The sequence below is a fragment of the Pleurodeles waltl genome, chromosome 8 (assembly GCF_031143425.1).
Source record: "Pleurodeles waltl isolate 20211129_DDA chromosome 8, aPleWal1.hap1.20221129, whole genome shotgun sequence".
In the NCBI taxonomy this organism is placed as follows: Eukaryota; Metazoa; Chordata; class Amphibia; order Caudata; family Salamandridae; genus Pleurodeles; species Pleurodeles waltl.
Window position 1 is genome coordinate 896,773,193 of NC_090447.1, and position 14,346 is coordinate 896,787,538.

Consider the following 14,346-nt stretch of genomic DNA (forward strand, 5'->3'; position numbering starts at 1 on the left):
ATACAATTTTTAATGTATAGTAAGCTCACTCACCCCAGGGAGCTTGCTAAGGAGGTGGATCACTGGCTCACCAAGGTCCACAAGAAGGCCTCTTGTGGGGATCAGCCAAAGGGTGGGAAGGTTCCCCAACAGAAGAAAGAGGTGAGGTGGAATACACAAACAAAAAAGTCCTCTTAAGGCTCCAAAATAGTTCTCAGGGGGAAGGGTTCCAAATCCCAACTTGAAGAACAGAAGAATTGTTTCCCCTGAAAAAACGTCCTCTGGGAAGTTCATTGTAGGAGGCTGGCCTGGTTTGTAGTGGGTACCTTGGGTACTTACACCTTATACCAGATCCAGTTATCCCTTATTAGTGAAGTAGTAGTGTTCTAGCAGCATAAACTGATAGAGGTAGCTATCAGCAGAGCAGCTTAGGCTGAACTAGGAGACATGCAAAGCTCATGCAATACCACTTATAGTTACACAGTACTTATACACAAGTAAAGACAATACTCAGTGTTACCAAAAATAAAGGTAGTTTATTTGGGTGACACAGTACCAAAAAAATCTTGGAGGCAAAACTCCTTCTGGAGGTAAGTATTATACCCAATATATACACTAGACACCAAAATTAGATAATTAAGTAGTCATAGAACAATGCAAACAATAGGAAATCGTGTAGAATGCAATGGGAGAAAATAGGTCTAGGGGCAACACAAACCATACACTAAGAAAGTGGAATGCGAATCACGAATTCCCCTCTAGACAAGTGTAGTGTGTGCAGAATCGCTGGGCGAGTAGGAATACAGTAAAGGTAAGTAAATTACCCCACCCCAGAGCCCAGAAAAGCAGGAGTAAAGTACTGCAAGTTTCCTTTGGACACACTACACCTCGTGATTTTGATTTTACAGTAATCAACCAAGTCTGCAAACAACAACTGCTGGATTCCTGGACCTGAAGACCTGCAAGAGAAGGGGACCAAGTCCAGAAGTCAAAAGAAGTTCCAGGAAGGACAGGAGCCCCTGCTAACCCAGAAGAGGGTGCAAAAGGAGAGTCCCCGGTTAGTCGAAGACTGCGGGAATGCACCCTAGGAAAATGCCAGCAGGTTCCTGTGTGATGCAAAGGATGTCCAACAACGTGAAGATGGATGCAGATGTGATTTCGTGTTGGAAGTCCCCAACAATCCTTGGTTACGACAAAAGTCAGTTTTAAGTCAAAATGGCTCTGGATGGACCCAGGAGGAGGAAGAGGGGGATCTCAGCACTTTAGAGAGCCCTCAGGATGCCAGACAACACCCACAGGAGTCCCAGGACAAAGGAGGTGCAAAACACGGTTGGTGCAGCACAACAAAGGAAGGTCCCATGCCGGCGGAGAACAACTCAGCGAGTTGAGCGTCGCAGGGTGGAGTGTTGGGGACCTGGGGACCTGGGCCAGACTGTGCACAAAGGAATTTTGCAAATAGTGCACAGAGGCCTCAGGAAATGAAGAAGACACAGTACAAAGGGGTACCTTCGCTCTCAGGGAAGGCTAGGTCTCACCTCCTCCAAATTGCGTCAGCAGGACCACGGGACAGTCTATGTCGATGGGATCTGACCTCTGTGTCCTTAGGAGCACGCTCGTTGCTGTGAGAGGAGTACAAGGGTACCGGTCGTCATCTTAGAAGGTGGCTGCTGGAGCAGGGGAGTGACTCTGTCACCCCACAGGAAATTTCTTTGGTCCTTCTGGTGCAGGATGAAGACAGGGAGTTCTCAGAGCGTGCACACCATGGAAACTGTTCCAGTTGCTGGCTAAAGCTGAAGTTGCAGAGGAAAGTATCCATTGTGGATACTTTGTTGCTTTTACAGCGGTTCCTGGAGCAGGCTGCGGTTGATCCGAGGTCAGAGGATGAAGTAGTAGTTGCAGAGGATTCCTGAAGGAAACCTGCAAGCAGAATCTGAAGAGAACCCATAGAAGAGACCCTAAATGGCCCTGAGAGGGGGATTGCTAACCTTATCAGGTAAGGACCTATCAGGAGGGGTCTCTGACGTCACCTGCTGGCACTGGCCACTCAGAGCCCTCCAGAGTGCCCCTACAACTTCCAAAGCAAGATAGCTGAAGTCTGGGACACAATGGAGGAGCTCTGGGCACGACCCCTAGGGTGGTGATGGACAGGGGAGCGGTCACTCACCTTTCCTTTGTCCAGTTTCGCACCAGAGCAGGGGACAAGGGTTCCCTGAACCGGTGTAGACTGGCTTATGCAAGGAGGGCACCATCTGTGCCCTTCAAAGCATTTTCAGAGGCTGGGGGAGGCTACCCCTCCCCAGCCTGTAACACCTATTTCCAAAGGGAGAGGGTGTAACATCCTGCTCTCAGAGGAAATACTTTGTTCTACCTTCCTGGGACTAAGCTGCTCAGACCCCAGTAGGGCAGAACCCTGTCTGTGAGGTGGCAGCAGCTGTAGCTGCAGTGCAAGCCTCAGAGAGCTGGTTTGGGAGTACTGGGGGTCCATAGTGGAGCCCTCAGGATGCATGGAATTGGCTCCACAATATCAGATTTGAAATGGGGGGACAATTCCATGATCTTAGACATGCTGCATGGCCATATTCGGAGTTACCATTGTGAAGCTACATATAGGTATTGACCTATTTGTAGTGCACGCGTGTAATGGCGTCCCCGCACTCACAAAGTCCTGGGAAATGGCCCTGAACTATGTGGGGGCACCTTTGCTAGTGCAAGGGTGCCCTCACACTTAGTAACTTTGCACCTAACCTTCAGCAAATGAAGGTTAGACATATAGGTGACTTATAAGTTACTTGAGTGCACTGAAAATGGCTGTGAAATAACATGTGCGTTATTTCATGCAGGCTGCAATGGTAGGCCTATGCAAGGGTTTGTCTGAGCTCACTATGGGTGGCAAAAGAAATGCTGCAGCCCATTTGGATCCCCTGGAACCCCAATGCCTTGGGTACCTAGGTACCATATACTAGGGACTTATAAGGGGGGTCCAGTGTGCCAATTGAAATTGGTAAATTAAGTCACTAGCCTACAGTGACAGATTTAAAAGCAGAGAGAGCATAAGCAATTTGGTTCTGGTTAGCAGAGCCTCAGTAACACAGTCGAGCACTACTGACAACACACAAATTAGGCCACAAACTAGGAGCACTGGGGTCCTGGCTAGCAGGATCCCAATGAGACAGGCAACACTCACTGACATATAGGTTTTTACATATGAGCACCGGGGTCCTGGTTAGCAGGATCTCAGTGACGCAGTAAAAGCACACTGACATACACTCACAAACAGGCCAAAAGTGGGGGTAACCATGCTACAAAGAGGCTACTTTCTCACATTCATCCCAATGATATGAGTGCTATTGATATAGGCACCTGAAGGGAGATACTAAATTCACCCAAGAGGGTGCAGCTCTCCCCTCACTGGTGTTTAGGCATCAGGGTTGACTAGTGTATAGCTTAGAGAAGAGCTCATCCCAGTTAGCATGGGGGTATTGCAGAGGTTACCCTACTATCCCTGGGTGACAAGGAGATGGTGCTGAAAGCCTACATGCCTACCAATAATTCAAGTATAGGCAGTAGATAACTGACAATGAACCGAGGGTGGGGGTTCTGAGGGACAGAGGAGCCAGGATGACTATTTTAAGGTATCATCTGGTGTCCTCAGATCAGGCAATCTCTAATGTATTACACCAGGTTTTTGCAACAGACATCCCTGAGAATCACCATCCAGTTGCACAGGTTTCCTTTGAGTGGGAAGGGGTCTTTGAGTCCTTGATGGTAGAGTCTTTCCATTCCTGTGGATTCTCTATTTGGTATATACTTAGAGCACACTGTCTGGAAGAAGGCAAAGCTCAAGTTCCATCTGGAGATGCTAGGGTGGCCTGAGTATGAGTGTCTGACCACAAGATCCATAGCTGCCCAAGAGGGGAGTCAAGGAGGCCTGGAGCCTGGAAAAATGGCCAACATACCAGCCAAAAGGAGAAAGGGCAAAGGGTGTTGGCAACCTGCCTCTGACTCTCACTTCGTCTGAGAGTAGGCTGAGTTTGAGAGTAATGCCTCTGAACCACAGGGGAGGACATTGCTGACCTGGGAGATTTACTTGAGCTAGCTGAATGACAAGCTGAGGGAGGGCCCACCAGGAAGGAATTCTGAAAGACTCAGAAGGAGTGCTCTACACTAGAGGGCCTCAGGTGACAGACCAATGGCCAGGCAATGGGTGACACCGCTGGAGATCACCTGGTATAGTAGAAGAATTACCTCATGCATAGCGAGCCGAAGGTTCCTGAGCCTGGGGCAACCATGTGTTGGTGCTTCCTCAGCACTACAGTGCCTTCCTACTGGGGCTGCCTTGGTTCATGATAAACCCCTGACAAGACATCTGGGGCAAGACAAGAGCTTTGTCAGGCTTGTCACCCACCTGGCAGAAGGTGACTTCAGATCACTTTTGCATGTCATGTCCTACCTGCAAAGCCAGTGGGAGGTCAGGGAAAAAGCTCAAGGATCTCCTGGTCCCATGCCTGTCATCAGCACCCCAATTTACGAGAGAAGCAGAGACATTTTTATTGTTGCACCCTTGGACCCCAAGAATGCCCTAGTCAAAATGTTTGTCCTGGTCTTGGGGGACCATGTCACTAGATATCCAGAGGCCACACCTCTGAGAACTGCAACTGCACCTACAGTGGCCAGGGCAATGATGGGAGTTTTTACCCAGGTTGACCTCCCCAAAGGAATGGTATGTGAGAGGGGTACAAAGTACATGTCAGCCTACAATGTCAGTGTGAAAAGAGTGTGGAGTAACTTATGAGTTTTCCCCAACCTGTCACCCCCAGGCAAACAGGCTTTTTGAGAGATTTACCAAGACACTAAAGGCATGATTATGGGCCTGTCAAAGTCCATGAGGCAGAAGTTGGATGCTCTCTCACCATCCCTTCTCTTTGCCTACAGGGAAATGCAACTTGAAGGAGTTGGGTTCATTACTTTTGAATTCCTATTTAGCCATCCTGTTGTGGGACCTCTCAGTCTTGTAAAGGAGTGGGAGCAAGCTCCCAAAAAGCCCACTCAGGATAAGTCAGCTGCATAATGGCTCTCAGGACTCAGATGGGATGCTTGTGGAAGAAGATGGCTGAGAAAGTGGAAACCAACCAAGAGGTGATGAGGCTCTGGCATGAGCAGAAGGCCACTCCAGTCGAGTTTTAGCCTTGCCCAAAAGTGTGGGTGATAGAGTCAGGGCCCTGCAAGACCGCTGGTCTGGGCATTATGGGGTGAAGGAGAGAATGGGGTAGGTCATCTACCTAGTGGATCTTAAGACCCTTGGAACACTTTAAGGGTCCTCCATGTTAACTACCTGAAAGAGGTTAAAAGACACCATGCTCCTGGTGACAGATGATGTGAATGGAGGAGGAGAGTGAAGCTCTCCCTGACCTCCTATCTTCTAAGGTGCACAATGGGTCAGTGGGAGGTGTAAACGTTTCCCTGACCGCTGAGCAGCAGAGGGACTTTCACAACTTCTGGGAAAGTCTTGCTCTTTATTCTTACTGAACCATATGCTCACTCAACTGTGTACCCATAATATTGACACTGGTAAAAGCATGCCCTCGGCTGGAGAGTTAGATCTATTGCACTTATGGTGCACTGTATGCCATCTAGAGCAGCAGGTTTATTGCGGGCTCATAAAGTTCAATTCCTCCCACAAGAGTCCTACCTCTGCTCCTTCCAGTTCAAGCCCCAGAATCTCCTGGGCTTCCAAAATGAAAGTACCTGACGATTTTGTCCTTCCCATTTGAAGATTAGTCAAAAAGAGTGACCCACATCTGTATGTAACACCTATTGGTCATAAGTGTGATGTAATCTGTTGAGCTAAGCACTGTTTTTGAAGGGTGATTGGCGACAAGTCCTGATGGAGTTAAATGGTGTCCCTCAAAGGTGTACGGCCCTTTGTCCTATGCTACCATTATCATTGCTTCTTTATATGTATAACAATGCACACACATGAGGATTTTTGAAGAGGGGCCATTCTGCAACCCTGCATCTCCAGTTTTATACTTCTGGTCCACAATAATTTCTGACTCACACAACTCTGGAAGGCTATGCATAAACAGAGCCAGATTTACAAGGCCCTTTTGCCTCCTTGTTCCACACAAGTGTCATGTTCTTTACACTAATGTGGCGTTTAGGAGGCCAGTTCCGCACACCATATTTACAAAGTGGCACAATGCTAGTATTGCACCACTTTGCAAACCCTTGCACCACAGTTTACCTGTGCCAGGTATAATGTGTGCAAGGAGGGCATTCTCATGCAGGGTGGTCACAAAAAATGGCACAGTGAAATCTACAAGATTTCACTGCAACATTTTTTCCATCATTTTTAATGCCTGCTAGAGGCAAGCATTAAAGTGATGGGCCCACAGTAAGCTATGGGCCTCCCTAGTGCTTTGATGCACAAGCACCATCATTTATGGCTCTAATCCAGCGAAGTGCCACAATAGTGTCATTAATTGTGACACTATTGTAGAAATGGACGCTCTGGTGCCATGGTATTGTAAATACAGCGCAACCATGGTGTTGTTAGGTGGGGCAAGGGCAGCGCAAGAAAAGTGGCACATCAGGAGCGATACACTACTTTCTTGTAGATTTAGCCCTTAGGCCCTGATTTATACTTTTTGGTACAAAACTGCACTAACGCAGTTTTGCACCAAAACGTTTAGCATCGGCTTGCACCATTTCTGTGCACCATATTTATGGAATGGTGAAAGCCTTTGCAAAGGGTAGGCTAGCGTCTCAAAAATTGACATTAGTCAGGTGGGGCTGGCAGCATGGAAGAATGGGGTTTTGCACCAAAAAATGAAATAAGACAGGTTAGAGTGAAAAAAACATGACTCAATCCAGATTAGCGTAATTTTATGGTGATAAACCTACCATGCCACATGACTCCTGCCTTAGAAAAGGCAGGAGTCATGCCCACCACCCTAATGGCCAGCACAGGGGACAAGGGTCCCCTGGGCATGGCCATTGCACCCTGTGCCACTTTAAAAAATAAAATAAAATATTTACCTTTACTTATCTGGATGGGGTCCCCCATCCTCTGTTGTCCCTCTGGTGTGAGTGGGGTGTCCCTGGGGCGGGCACCTGTGGGCTTATTCCATGGTGTTTCACCATGGAAATAGGCCCACAGGTCCCCTAAAGCCTGCCCTGAACCAGGCATTAAAAATGGGGCAAAGCAAGCTTTGCACCATTTTTTTACCCCTCCTCCCTCCCGTGCACTATTTTTGCACAGGAGTATAAATATGGCGTTAAGGCCATAGAGTCATTTTTTGCACTGGAACGCCTACCTTGCATCTCATTAAGGAAAGGTAGGTTTCCACTTCCAAAAAATGACATTAACTCCATAAATTTGGTGCTAGACGGGTCTAGCACCAAAGTATAAATATGAAGTTAGTTCTGCACCAAATTAGAGTAAAAAAAAATGACACTAATTTGGTGTATAACTATGCCCCTTAATTTCTTAACATAGAGACCAATGTTTTCAGCTCCGGCCACTGTGGGACCCTCCCTCCCCAATTTGAAAATGTTGTCATCTGGACCGGTCCTCCAGATCTTCCAGATGGGTTTGGATTTCAGTGTTCTGTTCATGTAGTGTGAGTATTTTTTGCCCCAAAGCTTCCAATTCAATTGCCCTAGCGTCCTTGGTTTCTTCCCGGATTTCTGCACTGTAGCCAGGGCCGTGACATCCTGCTTGACATTGTGTAAGTCATGATCATGGTGATGGGCAATTTCTTCCCAGATTCTCCTACAAGGATCTGCTATGAAGGAACTGGCTATAAGGGCTTTGGGTCCCTCCCCATCCTTGATGAGCTTGTTGCCTTCTGTTCCTGTGTGGTTTTGCTTTTGCTGGTCTGTTCTTCTTGCTCCAGTTCTAGTCAACATGCCTTCTATAATGGAGACTTTCTTGTTGTTCATCAGAGACATAGTTTGGGGGTTTATTAAGTGGTTCCAGCAAACAAGGTGTAGTCTTACATATCAATCAGGTTGCTGCTGGCACTGGGGTCTGATCCTGGCTTGAGAGGAACAATCACAATGGGAGCGATACTTTATGCCAGGGCCAAAGTGAGCTTCAGTGGCTGTGTCTTAGATTGCAAATTGGATTGAGTGTGCCTCATCCCTGGCACACCAAAGGTTACACTGGGGTAGAACCAGTTTCACTTTCCTTATTGTCTCACCAGGGACTCACATTTATGTGCTAAAATAAGATCAATTCACCAAGAGACCAGCACAGGAGCCTGGGGCATGCAGGCAGAGCCTGCTAGTCTTGTCTCTAGTCAAGCTGGGTCCCCGACAGAAGGGAATTTCATGAGGAATGGAGAAGGCAGTCCACACCAGCAGGGCCCACCAGAAGCAAGCAGATGGTGCATCCCAGCCTTTTCAAGGCTGGAAAATACTATTAATATGTATATCAGAAAAATAGATTATAAATCGAGAACAAATGATAGTGTCTCAAGAATTCCATTCAAGCAACATAGTGTACATATATCGGTGTATCACTACAAGCTCATGAATCAGTGCAAACAAAGGTGCTGTAGTGTCCATGTGGTATGGACTAACCTACTATGGCCCTCATTACAACCCTGGCGGTTGGTGATAAAGCAGCAGTAATACTGCCAACAGGCCGGCAGTAACCAAAATGGAATTATGACGACAGCGGAAACCGCTTACAAAGACAGCCACTTTAACACACCGACCACCATGGCGGTAGCAACAAGCACCACAGCGTTAACCGCCAACAGCCAGGCGGAAGACAATGTACCAACCACTGTATTAAGACAGGCCTATCCGCCACCTTTTCTGGGGCGGTACCAACGACAACAAAAGCACAGCGGAAACAGAACACAGAAGTCAAAGGACTCACCTCTGGAGACTCAGGGAACAACCATGACGCCATGGAGCCCAAGTTACACATCTTCCCCATGCTTTTCCTGCATTATGAACATCAACACCGGCAAAGACGACCAGGGTGAGTACTGCCGCCTAGCACACAAGGGAGGGGGGAGTGACACACACATGCAACATGCAACACCCCCACCCCCCACACCATACACACAACCAGATGCACTAACATTTCATATCCTCCCCGTACCCCTCAGGAATAATGCAAGGACAAAAGGAATTGATTAAAGTGAGTGTAATGAGACAAAATAGTATAAATACGTGCTTCAAATTCAAAATGTATATACATATTCACAAATGGAGGGACACTGCCCAGTCCTCAATGTCTGTGGGCCACAGGGACACTTCACATAGGCCAAGGCCCCACCTCACTCTTGCAACAACACGGAGAGAACACTGCAGGGGCATCAGGTCGAAAACACACAGGCACCTCAGGGGGACGGGGAATGGGGGGGCACCTCAGCCGGAAGATGGTACAACGCCACTTGTCCTGGAGGGGGGTACATGCCTTGAGCTATGTCCTGGGGAGTGCAAAGCCACAGTCTCTCTAGTGGGTGGTTTGCCCACTGTGGTCCTGGGGAGTGCAAAGCCACAGTCTCTCAAGTGGGTGGTTTGCCCACTGCTTGGTCCTGGGGAGTGTAAAGCCACAGCCTCTCTAGTGGGTGGTTTGCCCACTGGTTCTGGAGCGGGCCTTGTGCCCAGTGTGCTTCATGCTGGCAAGTATGGGGGTGAGTGGATGGCTTCTTCCACTGGTTCTGGAGGGAGCCTTGTGCCCAGTGTGCTTCATCCTGGCAAGGATGGGGTGATTGGATGGCTTCTTCCACTGGTTCTGGAGGGGGCCTTGTGCCCTGTGATGCAGCACTTAGGGAGTGCAAGGTCACAGTCTCTAACCTGGGTGTCACGCCTACAGGATTTGCAGGGTCCTGGAAGCACTACAGCCCATGGAGGCAGGACTAGACACTGCCCGCTGGCGGTAGTGAGGGCTGCTCAGTGGTGGCAGTGTTGGGGCTGGTGCCGGGCTGGCAGTGGTGGGGGGAGGCTCCAGCCCATCCCCTGCAGCTGTGGACGGCTGCCCACTGGGGCTGCTGCTGCTGGCAGTGGTGCTAGCAGTGGTGCTGGCAGTGGTAGGGGGAGGCTCCAGCCCATCCCCTGCAGCCTCGGACGGCTGCCCACTGGGGCTGCTGCTGCTGGCAGTGGTGCTGGTGGCAGTACTGGTGGCGGTGCTGGCAGTGGTAGGGGGAGGCTCCAGCCCATCCCCTGCATCCTCTAACAGCTGCCCACTGGGGCTACTGCTGCTGGTGGTGGTGCTGGCAGTAGGGGGGAGGCTCCAGCCCATCCCCTGCAGCCTCGGATGGCTGCCCACTGGGGACTGCTGCTGCTGGTAGTGGTGCAGGTGGCGGTGCTGGTAGTGGTGGGGGGAGGATCCAGCCTATCCCCTGAAGCCTCAGACGGCTGCCCACTGGGGCTGCTGCTGCTATTGGCAGTGCTGGCAGTGGTGGGGTGAGGCTCCAGCCCATCCCCTGAAGCCTTGGACGACTAAACCACCATGGTTGGTGGTAGGGGCTCAGTATCAGTCCTAGCACCAGGCCTCCCGTCCTTCCTGCCTGCTGGTGTAAGCCCCTTGACTGTCCCTTTGGCAGCTGGTGGTGCCTCCTTGCCATTCCCTTTAGCAGCTGGTGGTGCCTCCTTGCCCTTCCCTTTGGCAGCTGGTGGTGCCTCCTTGCCCTTCCTTGATGCACATGGTGCAGGCACACTTTCAATGCTGCTACCTGGGTCCCTGGAGCCTCTCCCACCTGCAGTAGCTGTCGACACTACTGTGGGCGTGGACTGGGTGGCTGAGGTGCTCACCTGGGTTCTGACCACTCTGGCCCAACGTGAAGGGCGGGGGTGGAAGGGTAGGGAAGAGGTCAACAGTGGAGAGGAAAAGTTTCTTAGAGACATTGGGGTGGGAAGAGGGTGAAGGTTTGGGAGTGAAGGAAGAGGGAGTGGCTGTAGGAGGTGTCAGACTGCTGTGTTTGGGTGCAGGTGCATGGGCTGGATGCGGTTGTGAGGTGAATGGATGGGAGTTGGGTGTCTGAGTGCTTGCGTTTGTGTACTTTGGGAGGAGGGGGCACAGACAGTGGGAGAGGACACAGGGGACGTGGGCATGGATGTGGGGTTGGTGAATGTCAGTGAGGGGTGTGTAGTGATAGGCGTGATGGTGATGGAGGTAGTGGATGAGGAGGTAGTGCCTGCAGGTGTGAGTGGAGACACTACTGGGAGGGAAGTGGATGACGAGGAGGAGGGGGACACAGTGGAGGCAGTGGATGTTGGTATGTCTGTATCTGTATGGTATTTGTGTGAGTGCCTGTGGGATGATGTGTGGTGCTTGTGTTTGCCTGAGCCACTCCTGTGTGTTGTCTTGTATCCATGCTGGCCTGCCTTTGTGCTTGGGGTAAGTTCAGGGTTGAGGGGAATGGGACTGGGTAGAGGAAGTTGGAGGGGAGGCTAGAAACAGGGACAATGGCTGCCTTCAGAGAGGAGGCCAGAGCCTGGATTGAGCTCTGTTGGGCCGCCATGCCAGAGTGAATGCCCTCCAGGAATGCATTAGTTTGTTGCAATTGGGCTGCCAGCCCCTGGATGGCATTCACAATGGTTGTCTGCCCAACAGAGATGGATTGCAGGAGGTCAATAGCCTCCTCACTCAGGGCAGCAGGGCTAACCGGGACAGGGCCTGAGGTGCCTAGGGCAAAGGAGATGCCCACCCTCCTGGGTGAGCGGGCACGGGAAACATGCTGAGGGGATTCTGGGAGGGCAGTGCTGGTACAGGGGGTACCGGCAGTACCTGTAGTTGGGGTGGGCACAGAGGTGTCCGCCACCACCAGGGAGCTTCCATCAGAGGAGGAATCACTGTCAGAACTGTCCTCTCCTGTCTCCGCTGTGGTGCTCCCCTCACCCTCCGTCCCACTGGTGCCCTCACCGTCAGTGGATTCGTCCTGATGGGCCCTGTGGATGCAGCTCCCTCCGCTGCAGGTGCCTCTGCTCCTCCACCAGATGATGCTAATGCACATAAGGACAGGGTGACAAAACAAAAAGGGGGGGAGAGAGACAAAGGATACCTTTGGTCAATGGCTGCTCCAACACCAACATTAGCATACACGACACACACACACGCAGGGAACAGCCCTAAGCACTAGGCAATGCACAATCAGTCACAATGCTAGACACCAGGCCATGGACAGGATTACCTAACGCCAATAGCAGCATACCTGAGACCCACAGACCCCTGCCCAATAGTGGATACCTGCTAGCTTAGCAGGAGGTGGTATACACCAGACCCTGCCCAACATGGGACCTACCGTGCAATGTCTGGCCTGGGGGTCAGGGTTCGACGGGCATCCCTTCCTTGTTGGGAGGCCATCCCCAACTGGCCCTCCGCCGTCTTTCTTGCCCAGCATCTCAGGTCCTCCCACCGTTTGCGACAGTGGGTGCTCTGCCTGCCGAAGACCCCCAGGGTCCGCAAGTCCTTAGTGATGGCGCGCCATATACCCTTTTTCTGATGGGCGCTGACCTGCAGAAAAATACACATAGAAAAAAGGTATCAGTCAGACCGTCTGGCCTGTTACACTTATGTCCCACCATAGCCCTCACATTCCCTTATGCTCAGACATTGCCCACCATACATGCAGCATGCTGCCCAGGGCCCTTCCAACAACACCCCCCCTACACGAGGCCCTCAAACACAGCACTTCTTGCATCCATGCCCTATGCATCGTGCTCACAGTGTACTCACCTGTTGGTCTGGAGGCCCATACAGCATTCGGTACTGGGGTAGGACGCCACCCACCTGTCTCTCCAACTCCACAGCGGTGAAGGCAGGGGCCCTTTCCCCAGTGACACGAGCCATGGTCGGTTCCAGCACTTGCAGTGTAGGTCCTCTCCTGTTGAAGGTCAGGTAGCAAGTGAGTGAACAGATAGAAAATGATGGCACCGCCGGCGTACATCACCATTGGCCACTGCAACCCACAGGGCCCAATGACAACCAACGAGGAGTTGCATGGCGGTACTCAACCGCCTCTCGCAACGGCGCACAAGGTCAGCGGCAGTACCTCATTTCCACATGTCCATCCACACAGGACAGGTGGATGCCATTTTTAGGGGGGGCAGGCCATGGCACCTAACTGCGTCACAGTACAGATAGGCACCATTTGGGCCTATATAACAATATACTGTTACAGTAATAACATGCAATGCAGTGTAGTGTTTAGAAATGTGGAATACTGACCAGCTGCTCCCCGTTTTGCCCCCTAGATTACAACCGCTGCAGATGAATAGGAGATGGAGGCATCCCCCTGTGTACAGACCCCGGGTGAACTTGGCAACAATGGAGGACAGGCACATTATCCTCACCTGTAGACTGGACAGGGCCACAATCACAGAACTGTGTGCCCAATTGGAGCCTGACATGATATCTGCTATCCGTCAGGCCACCAGGATCCCCCCTCCTGTGCAAGTCCTATCTGTGCTCCATTTTTTGGCAACTGGCTCCTTCTAAGTGACAGTGGGATTGGCAGCAGGAATGTCACAGCCAATGTTCTCAATAGTGCTGACCAGAGTGTTGTCTACCCTGATTAAACACATGCACATCTACATTGTTTTCCACTAGGTGAAGGATTTGCCCACAGTGAAAGCTGACTTCTCTGCAATGGGACATATCCCCAACATATTTGGGGCTATTAATGGTACACATGTTTCCTTTGTCAGCCCCCTGGACAAATGAACAGGTGCTCAGAGATTGAAAGAGCTTTCAATCCATGAATGTGCAGATAGTGTGCCTGGTGGACCAGTACATCTCCCATGTCAATTCAGAGTATCCTGACTCCGTGCATGATGCCTTTATCCTGAGGAATAGCAGCATCCCATATGTGATGGCTCAACTCCAGAGGTACTGGGTGTGGCTAATAGGTGAACCCTGGTTCCCACCCAGTGGATGATGGTGTATGGGTATGGTGTTGGCCATAAGGGTTAGTGTGTGTCTAACAGGCATCCCTCGATATTTGAAGGTGTCTCTGGTTACCCCAACCTCTTATGGCTACTGACCCCAGTGAGGAATGCCAAGACAAGGGCAGAGGAACGTTATAATGAGGCACATGGGCGGAGAAGAAGGATTATCGAGAGGACCTTTGGCCTCTTGAAGGGCAGGTTTTGGTGCCTCCATCTAACTGGTGGATCCCATGTACTACTCACCCAAGAAGGTCTGCCAGATAATCGTGGCATGCTGTTTGTCGCATTGCCTTGCCTTGAGATGCCAGGTGCCTTTTCTGCAGGAGGATGAGGGTGGAGATGGGCGTTCTGCAGCAGTGGACCCTGTGAACAGTGAAGATGAGGAGGCAGAGAATGAGGACGAGGACAACAGAACAGCAATAATACAACAGTATTTCCAGTGACACACAGGTACGA